A 15379-nucleotide genomic window follows, 5' to 3' on the forward strand; every position below is an offset into this window, starting at 1 on the left:
CGATGACGATCCCCGGACTCCGATCCAGCAAAATGTCGGGGAAGAGTTCCGTCAGCACGACGACATGGTGACGATCTTGATGTACTACCGTCGCTGGGCTTCGCCTAAGCACCGCTACAGTATTATCGAGGATTATGGTGGAAGGGGGCACCGCACACGGCTAAGAATATGATCATGTGGATCAACTTGTGTGTCTAGGGGTGCCCCCTGCCCCCTTATATAAAGGAGCAAGGGGAGGAGGCCGGCCAGCCCTATAGGCACGCCAAAGAGGAGTCCTCCTCCTAGTAGGAGTAGGACTCCTACTAGGAGGGGGAAGGAAGTGGGGAGGGAGAAGGAAAAGGGGGTCGCCGCCCCCCCTCTCCTAGTCCAATTCGGACCAGGGGGAGGAGGCACGCGGCCCACCCTTGCTGCCCCTCTCTCTCTCCACTAAGGACCATATGGCCCATTACTTCTCCCGGTAGGGTTCCGGTAACCCTGCGGCTCTCCGGTTTTCTCCGAAATCACCCGGAACACTTCCGGTGTCCGAATATAGCCGTCCAATATATCAATCTTTATGTCTCGACCATTTTGAGACTCCTCGTTATGTCCGTGATCACATCCAGGACTTCGAACTAACTTCGGTACATCAAAACTCATAAACTCATAATATAACTGTCATCGAAACCTTAAGCGTGCGGACCCTACGGGTTCGATAACAATGTAGACATGACCGAGACACGTCTCCGGTCAATAACCAATAGCGGAACCTGGATGCTCATATTGGCTCCTACATATTCTACGAAGATCTTTATTGGTTAGATTGCATAACAACATACGCTGTTCCCTTTGTCATCGGTATGTTACTTGCCCGAGTTTCGATCGTCGGTATCTCAATACCTAGTTCAATCTCGTTACCGGCAAGTCTCTTTACTCGTTTCGTAATACATCATCTCACAACTAACTCATTATTTGCAATGCTTGCAAGGCTTATGTGATGTGCATTACCAAGAGGGCCCAGAGATACCTCTCCGACAATCGGAGTGACAAATCCTAATCTCGAAATACGCCAACCCAACATTTACCTTTGGAGACACATGTAGAGCTCCTTTATAATCACCCAGTTACGTTGTGACGTTTGGTAGCACACAAAGTGTTCCTCCGGCAAACGGGAGTTGCATAATCTCATAGTCATAGGAACATGTATAAGTCATGAAGAAAGCAATAGCAACATACTAAACGATCGGTGCTAAGATAATGGAATGGGTCATGTCAATCACATCATTCTCCTAATAATGTGATCCCGTTAATCAAATGACAACACATGTCTATGGTTAGGAAAGATAACCATCTTTGATTAATGAGCTAGTCAAGTAGAGGCATACTAGTGACGTTTGGTTTGTTTATGTATTCACACAAGTATTATGTTTCCGGATAATACAATTCTAGCATGAATAATAAACATTTATCATGATATAAGGAAATAAAATAATAACATTATTATTGCCTCTAGGGCATATTTCCTTCAGTCTCCCACTTGCACTAGAGTCAATAATCTAGATTACACAGTAATGATTCTAACACCCATGGAGCTTTGGTGCTGATCATGTTTTGATCGTGGAAGAGGCTTAGTCAATGGGTCTGCAACATTCAGATCCGTATGTATCTTGCAAATCTCTATGTCTCCCACCTGGACTAGATCCCGGATGGAATTGAAGCGTCTCTTGATGTGCTTGGTTCTCTTGTGAAATCAGGATTCCTTTGCCAAGGCAATTGCACCAGTATTGTCACAAAAGATTTTCATTGGACCCGATGCACTAGGTATAACACCTAGATCGGATATGAACTCCTTCATCCAGACTCCTTTGTTTGCTGCTTCCGAAGCAGCTATGTACTCTGCTTCACATGTAGATCCCGCCACAATGCTTTGTTTAGAACTGCACCAACTGACAGCTCCACCGTTTAATGTAAACACGTATCCGGTTTGCAATTTAGAATCATCCGGATCAGTGTCAAAGCTTGCATCAACGTAACCATTTATGATGAGCTCTTTTTCACCTCCATATATGAGAAACATATCCTTAGTCCTTTTCAGGTATTTCAGGATGTTCTTGATCGCTGTCCAGTGATCCACTCCTGGATTACTTTGGTACCTCCCTGCTAGACTTATAGCAAGACACACATCAGGTCTGGTACACAGCATTGCATACATGATAGACCCTATGGCTGAAGCATAGGGAACATCTTTCATTTTCTCTCTATCTTCTGCATTGGTCGGGCATTGAGTCTTACTCAATTTCACACCTTGTAACATAGGCAAGAATCCTTTCTTTGCTTGATCCATTTTGAACTTTTTCAAAACTTTGTCAAGGTATGTGCTTTGTGAAAGTCCAATTAAGCGTCTTGATCTGTCTCGATAGATCTTAATGCCCAATATGTAAGTAGCTTCACCGAGGTCTTTCATTGAAAAACTCTTATTCAAGTATCCCTTTATGCTATCCAGAAATTCTATATCATTTCCGATTAGTAATATGTCATCTACATATAATATCAGAAATGCTACAGAGCTCCCACTCACTTTCTTGTAAATACAGGCTTCTCCAAAAGTCTGTACAAAACCAAATGCTTTGATCACACTATCAAAGCGTTTATTCCAACTCCGAGAGGCTTGCACTAGTCCATAAATGGATCGCTGGAGCTTGCACACTTTGTTAGCTCCCTTTGGATCGACAAAACCTTCCGGCTGCATCATATACAACTCTTCTTGTAGAAATCCATTCAGGAATGCAGTTTTGACATCCATCTGCCAAATTTCATAATCATAAAATGCGGCAATTGCTAACATGATACGGACAGACTTATGCATCGCTACGGGTGAGAAGGTCTCATCATAATCAATCCCTTGAACTTGTCGAAAACCTTTTGCGACAAGTCGAGCTTTGTAGACAGTAACATTACCGTCAGCGTCAGTCTTCTTCTTAAAGATCCATTTATTCTCAATTGCTTGCCGATCATTGGGCAAGTCAACCAAAGTCCATACTTTGTTCTCATACATGGATCCCATCTCAGATTTCATGGCTTCAAGCCATTTTGCAGAATCTGGGCTCACCATCGCTTCTCCATAGTTTGTAGGTTCATCATGATCTAGTAGCATGACTTCCAGAACAGGATTACCGTACCACTCTAGTGCGGATCTTACTCTGGTTGATCTACGAGGTTCAGTAGTATCTTGTTCTGAAGTTTCATGATCATCATCATTAGCTTCCTCACTAATTGGTGTAGGTGTCACAAAAACTAGTTTCTATGATGTACTACTTTCCAATAAGGGAGCAGGTACAGTTACCTCATCAAGTTCTACTTTCCTCCCACTCACTTCTTTCGAGAGAAACTCCTTCTCTAGAAAGTTGACGAATTTAGCAACAAAGGTTTTGCCTTCGGATCTGTGATAGAAGGTGTATCCAATAGTTTCCTTTGGATATCCTATGAAGAGACATTTCTCTGATTTGGGTTCGAGCTTATCAGGTTGAAGCTTTTTCACATAAGCATCGCAACCCCAAACTTTCAGAAACGACAACTTTGGTTTCTTGCCAAACCATAGTTCATAAGGCGTCGTCTCAACGGATTTTGATGGTGCCCTATTTAACATGAATGCGGCCGTCTCTAGAGCATAACCCCAAAACGATAGCGGTAAATCAGTAAGAGACATCATAGATCGCACCATATCAAGTAAAGTACGATTACGACGTTCGGACACACCATTACGTTGTGGTGTTCCGGGTGGCGTGAGTTACGATACTATTCCGCATTGTTTCAAATGTACACCAAACTCGTAACTCAAATATTCTCCTCCATGATCAGATCGTAGGAATTTTATTTTCTTGTTACGATGATTTTCAACTTCACTCTGAAATTCTTTGAACTTTTCAAACGTTTCAGACTTGTGTTTCATTAAGTAGATATACCCATATCTGCTTAAGTCATCTGTGAAGGTGAGAAAATAACGATATCCGCCATGAGCCTCAATATTCATCGGACCACAAACATCTGTATGTATCATTTCCAACAAATCTGTTGCTCTCTCCATAGTACCAGAGAACGGTGTTTTTGTCATCTTACCCATAAGGCACGGTTCGCAAGTACCAAGCGATTCATAATCAAGTGGTTCCAAAAGTCCATCAGTATGGAGTTTCTTCATGCGCTTTACACCGATATGACCCAAACGGCAGTGCCACAAATAAGTTGCACTATCATTATCAACTCTGCATCTTTTTCCTTCAACATTATGAATATGTGTGTCACTACTATCGAGATTTAATAAGAATAGACCACTCTTTAAGGGTGCATGACCATAAAAGATATTACTCATATAAATAGAACAACCATTATTCTCTGATTTAAATGAATAACCGTCTCGCATTAAACAAGATCCAGATATAATGTTCATGCTTAACGCTGGCACCAAATAACAATTATTTAGGTCTAATACTAATCCCGAAGTTAGATGTAGAGGTAGTGTGCCGACCGCGATCACATCGACTTTGGATCCATTTCCCACGCGCATCGTCACCTCATCCTTAGCCAATCTTCGCTTAATCCGTAGTCCCTGTTTCGAATTGCAAATGTTAGCAACAGAACCAGTATCAAATACCCAGGTGCTACTGCGAGCATTAGTAAGGTACACATCAATAACATGTATATCACATATACCTTTGTTCACCTTGCCATGCTTCTTATCGGCCAAATACTTGGGGCAGTTCCGCTTCCAGTGACCAGTCTGCTTGCAGTAGAAGCACTCAGTTTCAGGCTTAGGTCCAGGTTTGGGTTTCTTCTCTTGAGTAGCAACTTGCTTGCTGTTCTTTTTGAAGTTCCCCTTCTTCTTCCCTTTGCCCTTTTTTCTTGAAACTAGTGGTCTTGTTGACCATCAACACTTGATGCTCCTTCTTGATTTCTACCTTCGCAGCTTTCAGCATTGCAAAGAGCTCGGGAATAGTCTTATTCATCCCTTGCATATTATAGTTCATCACGAAGCTTTTGTAGCTTGGTGGCAGTGATTGGAGAATTCTGTCAATGACACAATCATCTGGAAGATTAACTCCCAATTGAATCAAGTGATTATTATACCCAGACATTTTGAGTATATGCTCACTGACAGAACTGTTCTCCTCCATCTTGCAGCTATAGAACTTATTGGAGACTTCATATCTCTCAATCCGGGCATTTGCTTGAAATATTAACTTCAACTCCTGGAACATCTCATATGCTCCATGACATTGAAAACGTCGTTGAAGTCCCGATTCTAAGCCGTGAAGCATGGCACACTGAACTATCGAGTAGTCATCAGCTTTGCTCTGCCAGACGTTCATAACATCTGGTGTTGCTCCAGCAGCAGGCCTGGCACCCAGCGGTGCTTCCAGGACGTAATTCTTCTGTGCAGCAATGAGGATAATCCTCAAGTTATGGACCCACTCCGTGTAATTGCTACCATCATCTTTCAACTTTGCTTTCTCAAGGAACGCATTAAAATTCAACGGAACAACAGCACGGGCCATCTATCTACAATCAAACATAAACAAGCAAGATACTATCAGGTACTAAGTTCATGATAAATTTAGGTTCAATTAATCATATTACTAAAGAACTCCCACTTAGATAGACATCCCTCTAATCCTCTAAGTGATTACGTGATCCAAATCAACTAAACCATGTCCGATCATCACGTGAGATGGAGTAGTTTCATTAGTGAACATCACTATGTTGATCATATCTACTATATGATTCACGCTCGACCTTTCGGTCTCTGTGTTCCAAGGCCATATCTGTATATGCTTGGCTCGTCAAGTATAACCTGAGTATTCCACATGTGCAACTGTTTTGCACCTGTTGTATTTGAACGTAGAGCCTATCACACCCGATCATCACGTGGTGTCTCAGCACGAAGAACTTTCGCAACGGTGCATACTCAGGGAGAACACTTCTTGATAATTAGTGAGAGATCATCTTAAAATGCTACCGTCAATCAAAGAAAGATAAGATGCATAAAAGATAAACATCACATGCAATCAATATAAGTGATATGATATGGCCATCATCATCTTGTGCTTGTGATCTTCATCTTCGAAGCACCGTCGTGATCACCATCGTCACCGGCGCGACACCTTGATCATCATCGTAGCATCATTGTCGTCTCGCCAATCTTATGCTTCCACGACTATCGCTACCGCTTAGTGATAAAGTAAAGCATTACAGCGCAATTGCATTGCATACAATAAAGCGACAACCATATGGCTCCTGCCAGTTACCGATAACTTGGTTACAAAACATGATCATCTCATACAATAAAATTTAGCATCATGTCTTGACCATATCACATCACAACATGCCCTGCAAAAACAAGTTAGACGTCCTCTACTTTATTGTTGCAAGTTTTACGTGGCTGCTACGGGCTTAAGCAAGAACCAATCTTACCTACGCATCAAAACCACAACGATAGTTTGTCAAGTTGGTGCTGTTTTAACCTTCGCAAGGACCGGGCGTAGCCACACTCGGTTCAACTAAAGTTGGAGAAACTGACACCCGCTAGCCACCTTTGTGCAAAGCACTTCGGGAGAACCGGTCTTGCGTAAGCGTACGCGTAATGTCGGTCCGGGCCGCTTCGTCCAACAATACCGCCGAACCAAAGTATGACATGCTGGTAAGCAGTATGACTTATATCACCCACAACTCACTTGTGTTCTACTCATGCATATAACATCAACACATAAAACCTAGGCTCGGATGCCACTGTTGGGGAACGTAGTAATTTCAAAAAAATTCCTACGCACACGCAAGATCATGGTGATGCATAGCAACGAGAGGGGAGAGTATGATCTACGTACCCTCGTAGATCGACAGCGGAAGCGTTAGCACAACGTGGTTGATGTAGTCGTACGTCTTCATGGCCCAACCGATCAAGCACCGAAACTACGGCACCTCCGAGTTTTAGCACACGTTCAGCTCGATGACGATCCCCGGACTCCGATCCAGCAAAGTGTCGGGGAAGAGTTCCATCAGCATGACGGCGTGGTGACGATCTTGATGTACTACCAACGCTGGGCTTCGCCTAAGCACCGCTATAGTATTATCGAGGATTATGGTGGAAGGGGGCACTCCACACGGCTAAGAATATGATCACGTGGATCAACTTGTGTGTCTAGGGGTGCCCCCTGCCCCCGTATACAAAGGAGCAAGGGTAGGAGGCCGGCCGGCCCTATAGGCGCGCCAAGGAGGAGTCCTCCTCCTAGTAGGAGTAGGACTCCTACTAGGAGGGGGAAGGAAGTGGGGAGGGAGAAGGAAAAGGGCGGCGCCGCCCCCCCTTTCCTAGTCCAATTCGGACCAGGGGGGAGGAGGCGCGCGGCCCACCCTTGCTGCCCCTCTCTCTCTCTCTCCACTAAGGCCCATATGGCCCATTACTTCTCCTGGTAGGGTTCCGATAACCCTCCAGCTCTCCGGTTTTCTCCGAAATCACCCGGAACACTTCCGGTGTCCGAATATAGCCGTCCAATATATCAATCTTTATGTCTCAACCATTTCGAGACTCCTCGTTATGTCTGTGATCACATCCGGGACTTCGAACTAACTTCGGTACATCAAAACTCATAAACTCATAATATAACTGTCATCGAAACCTTAAGCGTGCAGACCCTACGGGTTCGAGAACAATGTAGACATGACCGAGACATGTCTCCGGTCAATAACCAATAGCGGAACCTGGATGCTCATATTGGCTCCTACATATTCTACGAAGATCTTTATCGTTCAGACGGCATAACAACATACGTTGTTCCCTTTGTCATCGGTATGTTACTTGCCCGGGTTTCGATCGTCGGTATCTCAATACCTAGTTCAATCTCGTTGCCGGCAAGTCTCTTTACTCGTTTCGTAATACATCATCTCGCAACTAACTCATTAGTTGCAATGCTTGCAAGGCTTATGTGATGTGCATTACCGAGAGGGCCCAGAGATACCTCTCCGACAATCGGAGTGACAAATCCTGATCTCGAAATACGCCAACCCAACGTTTACCTTTGGAGACACCTGTAGATCTCCTTTATAATCACCCAGTTACGTTGTGACGTTTGGTAGCACACAAAGTGTTCCTTCGGCAAACGGGAGTTGCATAATCTCATAGTCATAGGAACATGTATAAGTCATGAAGAAAGCAATAGCAACATACTAAACGATTGGGTGCTAAGCTAATGGAATAGGTCATGTCAATCACATCATTCTCCTAATAATGTGATCCCGTTAATCAAATGACAACACATGTCTATGGTTAGGAAACATAACCATCTTTGATTAATGAGCTAGTCAAGTAGAGGCATACTAGTGACGTTTAGTTTGTCTATGTATTCACACAAGTATTATGTTTCCGGATAATACAATTCTAGCATGAATAATAAACATTTATCATGATATAAGGAAATAAAATAATAACATTATTATTGCCTCTAGGGCATATTTCCTTCAGATTGTGCATCATGCCATGATTATGTGGTGGTTGTTTACTACATTGTTTGCTTCTTTTCCGGTGTTGCTTCTTCGGGTTGGTTCCGGTAATGTCGCGTTTGTGAGGACCCGTTCGACTACGTCTGTTTGTCTTCTTCATGGACTCGTTTCTTCTTCCTCGCGGGATTTCAGGCAAGATGACCATACCCTCGAAATCACTTCTATCTTTGCTTGCTAGATGCTCGCTCTTTTGCTATGCCTATGCCGCGATACCTACCACTTGCTTATCATGCCTCCTATATTGTTGAACCAAGCCTCTAACCCACCTTGTCCTAGCAAACCGTTGTTTGGCTATGTTACCGCTTTGCTCAGCCCCTCTTATAGCATTGTTAGTTGCAGGTGAAGATTGAAGTTTGTTCCTTGTTGCAACATGGACATGTTGTTCCTTGTTGGAACATGTTTACTTGTTGGGATATCACAATATCTCTTATTTAATTAATGCATCTATATACTTGGTAAAGGGTGGAAGGCTCGGCCTTATGCCTAGTGTTTTATTCCACTCTTGCCGCCCTAGTTTCCGTCATATCGGTGTTATGTTCCCGGATTTTGCGTTCCTTACGCGATTGGGTTATAATGGGAACCCCTTGACAGTTCGCCTAGAATAAAACTCCTCCAACAAGGCCCAACCTTGGTTTTACCATTCGCCACCTAGCCTTTTTCCTTTGGGAGTCGTGCATCCCGAGGGTCATCTTTATTTTAACCCCCCCGGGCCAGTGCTTGTCTAAGTGTTGGTCCGAACTAGCATCCTTTGCAGCGCCACCTCGGGAAAACTTGAGGGCTGGTTTTAGTTGTACGGAGTGCTCATCCGGTGTTGCCCTGAGAACGAGATATGTGCAGATCCTATCAGGATGTCGGCGCATCGGGCGGTCTTGCTGGTCTTGTTTTACCTGTCGAAATGTCTTGTAACCGGGATTCCGAGCCTGATCGGGTCTTCCTGCTAGAAGGAATATCCTTCGTTGACCGTGAGAGCTTGTGATGGGCTAAGTTGGGACAACCCTGCAAGGATATGATCTTTCGAAAGCCGTTCCCGCGGTTATGGGCAGATGGGAATTTGTTAATGTCCGGTTGTAGAAAACCTGAAGTTGACCTTAATTAAAATACATCAACCGTGTGTGTTACCGTGATGGTCTCTTCTCGGCGGAGTCCGCAAAGTGAACACGGTGTTGGAGTTATGCTTGACGTAGGTTGTTCTAGGATCACTTCTTGATCATAGTTTCTCGACCGTGCTTTGCCTCCTCTTCTCGCTCTCATTTGCGTATGTTAGCCACCATATATGCTAGTCGCTTGCTGTAGCTCCACCTCATACCTTTTATCTTACCTATAAGCTTAAATAGTCTTGATCGCGAGGGTGTGAGATTGCTGAGTCCCCGTGACTCATAGATACTTCCAAACACCAGTTTGCAAGAGTCGATGTTACTGTGTAGATGACGCAGCCAAGCTCAAGGAGAAGCTTGACAAAGATCTTGTCCTTTGTGTTGTTTCGTTCTAGTAGATCAGTAGTGGAGCCCAGTCGGGACGATCGGGGATCTATGTATCTTTTGGGGTAGTCTTCTTTTATTTTGGTTCCATAGTCAGACCTTGATTGTATTTGGATGATGTAATGTTTTATTCACGTATTGTGTGAAGTGGCGATTGTAAGCCAACTATGTATCTCTTTCCCTTATGTATTACATGGGTTGTGTGAAGATTACCTTACTTGCGACACTGCTTTCAATGCGGTTATGCCTCTAAGTCGTGCTTCGACACGTGGGAGATATAGCCGCATCGAGGGCGTTACAAGCTGGTAATCAGAGCCGTCCCCGACCTTAGGAGCCCCCTTCTTGATCGAATCGTTGGCGTTGTTGAGTCTAGAAAATGTTTTGAGTCATTTAGGAATTATATATTGGAGACTTAGGAATTCTTTTTTCTCCCCAGTCCCTTCATCGCTCTGGTGAGGCATCCTGACGTAGAGTTTTGACTCTTCTCTTCTCAAATTTTCACTAGAATTTTTTTTAGTGTCACGCGGGTATCTTGGAATCGTTCCGATGGTTTTGTGACGAGAACATTGTTCTTAGTGCCTCCTGACATTTAGGGGTTGTGGCAGTGTCCTGGGGAGTTGAGCTCCGAGGTGTTGTCGTCACAATTTTATCGTTGCAGTTCTGGAATACCTGAGTTTAGTTTCGCCGACATCAAAAAACTCTTTTATGCAGTTGTTGGTGAGATAACCTCGACGCCACCCAGTACTGGGTCGGGAGTTCAGGAGTATTCCCATAACTCGTATAACGGATGCTTTTCGAAGGTTGAGGTAGACGATTTCCGAAGGTTTCTTGGTTATGTGTTGAAGGATGGATACAGCTGGATGTAGGATTTGCTAGTTTTGGGTGAGATATTATGCTTCCCCTGTATCCCTAACACCTTATTGCATAACCGGAAAGTTTCGGGAGTTTATAAGTGGGAATTCAAGTAGCTCCTAGGATATCTTTCCGACAGATGTATGATATGAAATTGGGGTTCGACGTCTAGTGGTCCGCCTATCCACGGTTGGTTTAACAGTGGTCTCGTTGTGTCTTAAAGAGTCCTTGGATATGCCGACTCGGGGACGCTTTGTATGTCATGTGCACTGCCTTGTACATGATGGTGTTGTACGATCGAGCCTGTGTAGGCCCCACCACGAAAACTTCGGACGAAATCTCTATCATATGTTTGTTCCGGCTTATTCTGCAAGCCAATCCTTTGTTTTTTTTGAGTTGTGGTATTCGAGTTGCTTCGAAGTCAAATGTTGATTCCATACCTTTTCTAAGCGGTGTTCTCATATTTCTATGTGAATAGTAATCCTTCTTGATCATCGAGGTTGTCGTGTCAATCCTTGTCAACCGGTGTGCTTCTCCTCAAGTGGATCCGATCATTCCTACATTCGCGAGATCAATTCTCTAATTCTTTCCAACGGTGTTTGTTTCAGCCATCCCAAGTTGTCTTTGTTTTCCCACCCTCCAACCCTTTTTCTTCGAGGACTCAGACTTCTAATCAAGTATCCATTTTATTCATATGAAGTCTCTCCATTCCTTTCCGTTAATGTTCGTATCCGGTGATTCTCATGAAGATACTAACGGAGCCTCAAATTCATCATTCTTCATTCTTTTTCTTCTTCGGTGGATCCAAATCAAGTTTTGGTGTTGATAAAATTCTTTTCCTTATTTAAAATACCTTCTCATGCCGGTGCTCATCATATTCATTCGTTTCTCGCTATTCAATTATTCTGGAGTGCTGAAGATATCTCGGAAGGCTCGTCTTTTCCTTCAAGATCCGTTCAAACCTATTCCGAGGCTGTTATCTCATTCAAGCCAATTTTTTTAACCGGTGCAATCTCTCTTTTCAAGCAATCGTTTCAAAGATGTTTTTTCTCAGTGGGCCCTAACCCACAGGTCTTTTCCCAGGATCTTACCCGACTCTTCTAATTCTCTCGGAGCTATCCTCAAAAATTCTTTTCGAAGTTTGACGTAAGAATGATTCATCATCAGTCAGATGCTTTCTCCAAGATCTTTCAATTTTTTTTCATTGTTGGTTCAGCTTTTCTAATTTTTTCATTCCGGAGTGCCTCAACAATTCTTGGTGGTGTTTCTCGTCGTAATTCTCAGATTTTGAAGACCAAAGAAGAGTTTTACCTCCATGTCTTATCCGTTCTCTCAGAGATTCGTGATTCTAGTTCGAGTCCATCCTCTCATTATTGTTTTGATTGTCAAAATTCTTTTCACCTATCCGGAGCAATTCAAGAGTCTTCTCAGTTTGATTATCCGGAGTACATCATTTCAGGTTTATTCATTCTCAGCTTTCAATCATCATCCTCCAATCTTACCGGTGCATCATTCAAGTATTCTCTTATCATCTCGTGATCGCTTCGTTCTCATGTATCTAAATTCTCTCAAGCTTCTTCGTTCATTTGCTAATTCTTCCTGGTGTTGTCCTTATCTTTTCCTTGGTCATTTTAATTCTTATGGTGGTTCGTTCAAGACTTCTCTTCCTTCGTTATCATATCAATTTATTCATTGTTTCAACCCTACCGGTGGTTCGTCAAAGACCTTCTCAAGTTTACGCTATATCTATCTTAATCCTTTCTACGAGAATAAGTAGTATGCCAAATCCGTTGCTTGTCATCAATTTAAATTGGTGAAGGATAAGAATAATGTAATTCTTATTCTTGTTTCATCAAGTTTATTCAATTTCTTTTTCCGGAGTGGTTCATCATATCACATTCTCAGTTCGAGATGCATTATCTTTTCTTTTTTGGAATTCCAAGCTCTAATTATCACGGAGATCCATCTAAATCATTACAAGGTTTCACCTTGTGCTCCCAAGTTCTCTTTATCTTCATAATTCTTTTGTTTACCGGAGTTCTTCATGAAGGTTCTACATGATGGTTCATCAAGGATTTATATTCTTTCTCGAAGTGTTCATCGAGATTCTTTTCTAAGGAGCTCAAGTATTCTTCATCTTGCATCCGGAGTGCAATTCTTTCTACCTTATCATTGGAGGTGGTATTATGTCATTCTTGATAATTTGAGTTCATGTTTCATGATTCACATGTTATTAAGAATGAGGTATTTTAAATCCACCAACCAACTAATTGGAGCTATCTTGTGTCATGTTTCACCTAAAGCCTTCCCTAAGGATTGTTGCTACCTATGGTGCTCATAAATGACCCAAGTTCTTCATCTATCCTCCCAGTGAAATAAGTTTCTTGTCTCCTTGTTCTTATCAATCCAATTCTTTTTCCCGTGAGTGGCAGGTTGTCACCTCATAATTTGAGATGTATTCCATCAGACCATATCAATCTTATTCTTTTCGTTGTTGGTTTTCCAACAATTCCGTTCGACCTTTCTCCTAAGGATGCCTTTTCAAGCTCTTTGTGGCAGAAGTTGGCATATTCTTCTCCATTCTCCATTTCAATTATCTATCTTCTATTTTTTTCGTTCTGGAGGCATTGTGATGTTGCTCTTTTCAGTAATCATCTCGAATTATGAAGATCATGATCTTTTCATGCCTATCCTATTTAACCGGAGTGTTGTGACCTTTCTGCTCAAGTTCTTTTCGCCTTATCAAGCCTTGCACCTCTTTTCAACCGGAGTGCTGTCTGAGATCTTTCTTACCCCTTGTTCCATTCATTCAATAGTTCCGGAGGCAGTGTGTTGTGATTTCATCAAGTATCTTCTCATCTTCTCAAGATCTTATGCAATTCCTTTTTTTTTCAACCGGAGTGCTGCCCGAATTTGTTCTTCCTTGTTACTCTCCCCTACCGGAGTGCTTTCAACTTTGTTCTTCTTCGTTGCATTCTTTCTTTCAATTTGTTCAACCTCTCAAGGTTCGTGGTTTCACTCATTTGTCAAAGAAGCAACTTAGTTTTACCTCTTCTTTTTCTCTTCCATTTTTTCCCTCCGGTGCCATTCTAGATCTCGGGACGAGATCCTCTCATAGTGGTGGAGTGTTGTAATGCCCCGAGACCGATGTGCCAGGTGTCTTCCAGTTATTCGCCGTCGTTGCCATGTCTTTTGTTTGCGTGTTGCATCTTTCCATGTCATCATGTGCATTGCATCATCACCTTTTCAAAACTTGCATCCGTCCTGGTCTCCTCCTTCCGTCTGTTGTCCGTTCTGAGCCCAGACACACTTGCACGCACCCGAGGCACATCCGAAATATTTTTTATAAGTGGCCGGAGAATGTTCTCGGAATGGGATGAGAGTTGGCGTGTGGTCTTATTATAGCATAGACAGAGAGCCTGTCAAGTTTTGTCGCATTCGGAGCCCGTTTGACTGCCCAACCGCCATCTGTAGCGGCACCGTTGTCGGTTTATTCGTCAGACATTTTCAGTCTCCGGAAACCCGTGCCGGACTGCCCTCTCTTCTCTTCCCACAGCCCACCTAGGTCCAGCCTACGTCTCCTCACGTCCGGAACCGCCCGATTGCGGTTGGAGGGTCAAGAAACCCCCCTCCTAACCCTAATCCTAGCCCCTTTTCCTGTTTAAACCAACCCCCCTTCCATTTTGGGCAGCTCCTACCCCTCCCCCTAAAATTCCATGCCCCCAATCATCTCCCAACCGCCTCCCACCTCCTTCTCCTCGTTTTCCGGCGAGCCCCAACCCTTGTCCGCCACTTGGCAGCGAGCCACAGGCCGTACCGTCACCGGAAACCATCGTCCTGCCAATCCCCGCCTTCCACGTCGCCTCCGCGCGCCCGCCAGCCAGTCCCGCACTGCCATGTGGCTTCGCCACGTCGCCCTAGCCGCTCCCAGCCGCGCGGACCCTCCAGGACCCAGATCGGGCCCTGGGAAGCCCATCGGGGCCCGAAACTCTGCCGCCTCGTGCCTGAGGACGCTCGTCCCCGAGCTCCCGCTCGACCCGGAAGCCGGTCGCGCTCACCGCCGCTGCCTCCGGCGACCAGTCCTCCGGATCCGCCGCCGCCAACCCGAGGTCGCTCCACCCCACTCTCCTTCCTACATCTCAGGGTCTCTCCCCTCTAATCTCTCTGTCTCTCTCATCTTGCACCTGCCATCCCAAGGGAGGCCGCCATGGAAGAGCTCCACTTCGCTGTTTTCCGCGTCCTCGAGTGCCGCCGGCCACCTCCGTCACCGGATCTGGGATCCCCTTCGTCGGATCCATCCATTCCTAACCTCGCCGGAGCTCTTCCCCGCCGTGCCATCGTTCCACATAGCCGGCAGCAGCCGCCGAGCCATACTCCTGCCTATGCTTCGAGCAGAGGAGGACGAGCCTGGGCCGCCTCTGGACGCAGCACCTGCCCGGCCTCCTCCCACTGAACTGGGCTTGGCCCAGCTAGGTGAGCGCCAGCCCCTCCTCTCTGCTGGGCCGCCAATCAGTTTCGGCCCGCTTCTA

Source organism: Triticum aestivum, chromosome 3A (assembly GCF_018294505.1).
Source record: "Triticum aestivum cultivar Chinese Spring chromosome 3A, IWGSC CS RefSeq v2.1, whole genome shotgun sequence".
In the NCBI taxonomy this organism is placed as follows: Eukaryota; Viridiplantae; Streptophyta; class Magnoliopsida; order Poales; family Poaceae; genus Triticum; species Triticum aestivum.